Source organism: Nicotiana attenuata, unplaced genomic scaffold (assembly GCF_001879085.1).
Source record: "Nicotiana attenuata strain UT unplaced genomic scaffold, NIATTr2, whole genome shotgun sequence".
Lineage (NCBI taxonomy): Eukaryota > Viridiplantae > Streptophyta > Magnoliopsida > Solanales > Solanaceae > Nicotiana > Nicotiana attenuata.
Window position 1 is genome coordinate 60443 of NW_017671254.1, and position 7802 is coordinate 68244.

The window sequence follows — 7802 nt, forward strand, 5'->3', positions numbered from 1 at the left end:
AATAAAAAAAGTGAGATTAATTGGATAAGAAATAGATAAAATAAAATTTATAAACCAAGAGATTATTTTAAATCCAACTCCATTGACCCTTATTGGTTGCTGTTGAGTGTTGGGTCCACCTATGTATGTTACTTCACTATTGTGGGACGTGGGCTCCATGTTCACACCGCCAAATTTTACGTTTAAATAATTTTATAATATTGAAATTAGTAAACAAAAAAGGAAATAAAACTTTAAGTTTGTTTCAGCCCTAACATAAAAAAAAAAATATGCACAATAATGTGACTTAAATGCCTACTCCTAAACAAAGTCGGACCACTCAACCCCTAACTCCTTTTAATTATTGTGTTTGTAAATATTTGTATGTATTTAATAAATTTTTTAATATAAATATAAATCAAGCAAAAATTATTGAATTCGTTCAAACTCATTATTAATATTGTAGCTCCGTTCCTAACACTAAATTAAGGTGATTATTAGTGGCATTTCCAAATCTAAACCACTATACTAACTAATTAATTAAGTTAAGAGAGTGAATTTTGTAGATATATCAAATTCTCTATAGCTTAATTGTCACTCATAAGTTAAGACTCCATTTCAAAATACTAAATTTTATTGAATCGCAAAGTGATGATTAAATCTGCTTTAGAAACCTAAGAATATACATCACAGGTAACCTGTTGAAATTGATCAAATTACATAGGACATATTTTTTTTAAAAATAAAACTTGAACAGCCCCTCGTTTGGCCAAAAAAAAAATCTTTTCGAAATCATTGTTTGGCCATGAAATTTTCGGTCTCATTTGAAGATGAATATCGGAATTTTTCGAGAATTTGAAAAACTCCAAAAAGCTACTTTTCAAAATTTTTACTTGAGATCACCCACAAAAATTCAAAAAACAGCATAAAATTATATTCATGTCCAAATAAAAAATAATTTTCAAATACCATTTTTAATTTCTTTTTTAAATTCTTTTCGAAATTTTACAATTCTTATGTCCAAACGCCCGCTAAAACTTTTATTCATGGAAAATATAAACCATTTTTTTTTTTGAAAAATATAATATACGTAGGAGTAAAGGAATATTAGTGTAGGGTTAGGAGGTCCACCTCCATCAGTCTATCTGTCATCAGTCATCACCCACCCGTGCATCCTTCAATTTGATTTACTACTCTTCCTCTTTTGTCCGTGCTCGTCGCAAGTTGAAGCCTTTTTTTTGTTTTATTTTTTGTTTTTTTTATTACTCTCTTCGTCTAAATTTATGTAGTGTCTGTTTAACTGGTCACAAAGTATAGAATTTTTTTTTGAAATTATGATTTAAGATAATATTATACATTTGTATGGTTATAAATTATTTTATTAGGATAAAATAAAAATAAATCTATATTATATTAAAAGGAGAGTAGTATGCATTGTGGTTAAGCCAAGTGGCAAGCTAAAATGAAGCCACTTGGCAATTTTAAGACAACATTAATAATTAGAAATTATAAATGGAAACAGAATTAATGGAAGTAGTTGAATGAATCTTATACATAATCTAAATAGATCTTAGACAAATCTAATATATATATATATATATATATATATATAGACCCACTAGACTTTCTTCTATGTTATCTAGAAATATGGAGGTAAACAAATTAATTAAAAAGCTATAATATAAAAAATAAAAAATATAGAAAGATGTAAATTGAGATAACCTATGACTATTTATACTTTGGAGTAAGTTAAAATATAAAATAAAACTAACATTTACTTAAGATATTAAAGATATATTGTCTTTAAAAAATAAAAAAATCAGGTAGCAAAATAAAATCTTACATAAAATATACAAATTATTTATAAGGTAAGAAAAAATTAAATAATCAATAAAAATATTTTACTAATAAAAATAATGAATTCATATTGTTATTGATAAATCAAGCAAACGGATATTTTGTACGCAAATATTACTATAAATTAAGATATTGCATGTTCAAACAACAAAGAAAATATTTTTTATGATTAATATCTGAATTAAGTACGGTTAATTTAAGTTTGAACGCATAACATAATTTTTTGAAAATGCGGTCTAATTTAAAAAATAGAAAGAATTATTTGAATTTTAGATGAGATTTATTTTTTTAAATATGATAAGAAAATCATATTTTGAAATATGAACAACAAAGTAACTCTTGAAATAATTTTTAATTTTTATCTAAATTATATTAGAATGAGTGTGGTAGAAATAGATATTAAATTCAAACAAGCTAATGAAAAGCCACATTAAAATGTGATTATATTAGGTATTAAACAATATAATAGAAAATTAATGAATAAATAGAGAAAAAATAAAAATTCATTTTGTTTTATCATAGAGAAAAAAGGATAAAACTTATTTATATTTGAGATGAGAGAGTTTATATATTATGATAAGAAAGGTCATAATATGTATAAGTCCACGTCACTCAAGTCTAATAGATAAAATCAAAAACTAAAAATATCTAATAATAAAAATAAATTAGAGATAATGTGAGGATTCTTATAAATCGTAAGTTTAGAAAATATACAACAATTAAAAATATTATTAACAAATTTAAATAATTTAATATTTTCAAGCAATATTTTAAAACAAAACAAATATTTATTTATGATTAAAAATTATATATTTATCTATATTATACTAGAGAATAGTAGTTAATAATGATATAAAATAAAGTTACAAGTTAATGAAAAGGCACATAAAATATAATAAAACTACATATTAGATTTTAAAAAATAGCAAAATTAAAGAAAATTATTAATAATTTACTATTAAAAATGAAAGGGAAAGACTATTTTAATTTGAGATTAGAAATTTATTAAAGTTATGATGAGAATACTCAAACTATGGATAATACCATGAAATTGAAGGCTTATTTATAACAAATAAAAAATTAATAAAAAATAAATTTCAAAAATACAAAATAAATTTCTAATATTGGTAATTTTGTTAATGAAAATTAAAAATTAAATTTTTATCTTAAAACTAAAAACGAAATAAATTTTACGTAAAGAAATAAAATGACAATGAAAATACTACTACAACATTTAAATATAGTATGTTCAAACAATTAAAAAAAAAAATTTTTATGACTAATATCTGAATTTAGTGCAGTTAGTTTAAGTTTGAAAGCATAACATAATTTGTTGAAACTACGGTCCACTTTAGAAAATAGAATGATAATAGTAATTTGAATTTGAGATGAGATTTTTTATTTCATTATTTTTTTCATTATTTTTGAAAATATTACGTAAATAAATAAAATTAAAATGAATATTAATACTTTATTTAGGTATAATGTGTTCAAACAATTAATAAAATATTTTCTATGATTAAAATAAAAATAAAAAAGCTAAATAAACTTTTTAATGTAGGTAATTTTGCTAATAAAAATTAAAAATTAAATTTGTATCTTAAAACTAAAAATAAAGAAAATTTAATTGCATCTAATACAAAAATAATTATAAAAAAACTCAATACATTTGGAGCATAATAATCAAAGAACTTATATTAATATTTTAGACAATTTAAAATAAAATGTGATATTCTTTTGGTTGTAGGTAAAAATAATAATATAAAAGCTAATCAAAATCGCGCGCAAGCTCGCCCCCTTATGTTATGGAAGAGTTGAGCTTATTGCGGGCTGGTGATTTAAAGCCAGCAATTGGCTGTCGGATTTCGTCACGCAACTAGAAGAAGATAGCTTCGGGATGTGGTTGAATTTATAGTAGGGAAGAGAATGTATAAAAAATAAAAGTAGTGCGGGGATACTTATAGTTTAAGTTGACTTAAAATAAATAAATTAAATAGTTAAATTATATTTAAAAATATTACTAATAGATTTAAATGATTACAAATTATGAATAAGATGATACAAACATAAAAATATACTAAATTTTAAGAATAAAAAAATTGTATTTATTAAAGACTATTAAAAGGATAATAAGCAAGACATTAAGTTAATTACTAAGCTAATAAAAGATTATATGATAGTATAATAATGTTAAATAATAAATAATACAATAACTGTTAGTAAAGAACAAAAAGGAAAAAGAATTTGCGTAAAAATGATGTGATGAATAAGACATATTTGACTTTGAGATAAAAAGAGAGTGATAGTAAGAATTTTGTTAAAATAATATGATCTAATATGCTCAAACAAGACAGATCACAACATGACATGTTTAGTATTATATTTAGTGAAACGAAATGCAAGTACTAAAGTCAAGAGGTTAGGTTGCCACAAATGCAATAAAAAATCGGTTTTCCACTACGAGATCTGAACAATAGTTTCATAACTTGCTTTTTAATTAATATCTAATGATTATATAATTTTTATATGAGAGGTTTTAAGGTTATTTGCACATGATTCAGACAACCTACATCTTAATTTGACATGGTTTATGTCCGCGCATCGAGCGGGTACTAATACTAGTTATTCTTAAAAATAAAAAAGTTCTGAACCGCAAATATATCGGAAACAACATCTCTATCTTCACAAGATAAGGTAAAATTTGTGTGCACATTACCCTTTTTAAATCTCTCTTTTAGATTTAATTAAATTTGTTGTTGTTGTTCTAAATATAGAAAAGTAATATCCTTTTAGGATAAAGAAAACATTACTAGTATTTATTTTGCCGGGGTAAATTTTTTAAGGTGAATTGTAATGTACTACCATTAGTGTTGTCTCATTTTACTTCACACACGGAAAAAAGTGCAACTTTTTTAACTTTATGTGTTACTGAGGTAAAACTAAAGTTTGAATTGTTTTCCGTAGGATACCATTTACACTTTTACTTACGCAACGTTAGAGATGGTCATTCCACTTTTTCCTATAAAGATTAGATGGTCTCTGACAAAGAAATTACTGCAGCATCTAGCCAGGATATTGTTGGAAGACAAATAGAAAACAAAAGAACGATTCACGTTACAAGTTGACATGTCTACCGTATAAACAACACTGCAAAGATAGAACTTTTATTAAAGAAATTCAAAAAATAAAAATGCAAAAATACTACTATGAAAATTCAAATTAATATGATATATACAATGTACAAAGAGGGGTTCAGATCAGTATGGTACGTGAAGAATAGTTAACTAATCAGTTCCGTTAGCAAATAAAGGCAATATCGCCTCACTTTTGTGACAACAAGGGCATAATTGCCGAAGCTATTAATGACTGGTATATCTAAACTTTTTGCATAATTCAGGAGCAAATTTGATTATATTTCTCAAGATTGAATGCAGGGTGGAATATGGCAGCTGGAGGTTTTATATATAGTCTTATTTGACCAAAAAGTATAGCACTCTTTGTTAAACTAATTAAAAAATAACTAAGGTGAAAGTGAATCATAATCAAGCATAATAAGTCCTAGATCTAGCTAAGTGTTTAAATGATACCGTCTATTTTAATGCCCGGAATTGGTTATCAAATCATTAGATGCACGCTTGGGAGGATAAAAGAAGAATGAATGATAGCAATAAAATATGGAAAGTGACGGTAAATGTAAATAGAAAGAACAATTCACCCAAATATTGTATGATGTGGAAGTTTCTTCCTTCTGACAACGAAATATGGCAGTAAGTAAGAATATAAACAATGCTTTCTTGGATCGTGTGATTGGAAATGAAGAATAATCGATAAAATCAATCACTGTGGAAAGGTGAACTTTGTATTTTTTTCTCTCAAGAGTCAACTTCTTACAATAGTTTTTCTCGGAATGAATCTCACGTGCCTCTTTTCCTCTCCCTCCTTTTCTATTTATATGGGATGTTCTCTAAAACCCCTAAAAAAAGTACAACAAAGGGAATATTCAAGAGAATACTCCTATTGCTGGTCCCAAGACTACATTAGCTGTTATTCCTACTCTTCGTTGCTCGACCTCGGCAACAACGGCTTGCTCAGCGACTGCTCGTTATTGGGCTTCAGTCGACCTCGGCTTGGCCGCCCAAATCAAAATACAGTCTTCTCATTTAACAACCTTCCCACGCCTAATTTCCTAAGCCGGATTTTGACCTATACAAGTCCATCGGTTCAACTAATTAACCCAATATTTCAATGCATAACAACAAATAGTAAGAAAAAATTAACCAATTAAATTTTAACATATGTATTAAATTTTGAATTCAAAATTTAAAAGATAAAGAGTTTGGTGCAAAAAAACTTAAAAATTGAATTGATCGAATTTATATTCTAAATTCACCTTGAAGGTGAATACTTAGGCATATTTCCTACAACCATAACAAAAGATTGATAAATAATGACAGTTTGCTTTCTTGTGACCAACAACTCCATACTAGTTGCCAGTTGGTAATATTTGAAAAGTGTGGCTCTTGTTTACCTAATTCTGTGGGCATTTTATTTATTACAAGAGGTGGGATGTTATGTTAGTTAATTTAGCTAGTTATATATGGACAGGGTAGTTTCTTTTTCTCGTGTGCCCCTTCACCACGGACGGAGGCAGAAGTCGAGCTATGAATTCGGTCGAATCCAATAACCTTTGCTCAAATAGTATATTCGTTACGAATTTTATTAAATGCGTACAAATATTAAATATTAAATATAATTATTAATATTTGAAGTCATCGTTCTAAAATTCAAAATACATAAAATTAAAATTCTGGCTCCGCATGTACCCTTCACAATTTTAACTGCTGCAATGCTACTGCAACAACTTGCAAAAACAGCTAGAGCTTAGTGTAGGGAGTAGAAATTCACGTGACGTATGTGTTTTATGAAGAGTCGCTTTAATTATCATATGCAAAACTGCACTTTCGGTATTGGGCTGGGCCACAATTGGGCTCATGAGCCTGGAGAAATTAAAAAATAGGGAAATTTTCATAAAGCACTATCTTTTAGTAGTAATTAGTCATCTATAGATACCATTTGCTATATTACGGATTATAGATACCTTTTCTGTGGTTATAAGATGTATTTGATGTATTTAAGCTATTGTATTCATGAATACAGTAGCAAAAATAGGCGTGAATCAGGGAAGTCCAGCTAATCAGTTGTTGTATTCGAGTGTATTCGACTGTATTCATGGAGTGAAACATGGGATTACAGCTGCACAAATTATTGTATTCACTGTATTCGACTGTATTCACGGCGTGAAATAGGGGATTACACTGTTTTTAAAACGAAAAGTGAATCAATTAACATAATAGACTCCTAATATAACTCAACAAACTCAATTATAACACACAAAAATTATATTTTCAGTTATAAAAAAGATTCTCAACTGAAAAATACCCCAAAAATATAGCAATCTTCAGAGAAATTATATAATACATCTGAATACATAAATTATATTAATTAAAAAAAATATATGAATACATTCATGACATATAGCGAGACAGTGAATACAACAAAATACATAGAATACAGCAGGATACATTGAAATACAATGAAAAAAAAGACAGTGAATACAATGAAATACATGGAATACAACGAGATACATTGGATTACAATGAAAAAAAGACAATGAATACAATAAGATACATGAAAACACATTGAAATATATCAAGTTGTTCAGCCCCAAACTCCGTCGTATTTGTTCAAGAACAAATCCTAATTTCCGGCGAATCCGCTGTTGAGCAATGGTGGCCAAGGAAAAGCCCAAGTTGCTCTTGTCTGGGCCTAAGAACAAATTGCGGCATCAATGCTCCAGTAATCAAATGTTAATGACAAGGAAATTAAGCTTCAATATTCATTTTGTCGTGTAAATTTAGCATAGCAATCTTGGATCGCAGATTTGGATGAAGAACAATTTGGATTCA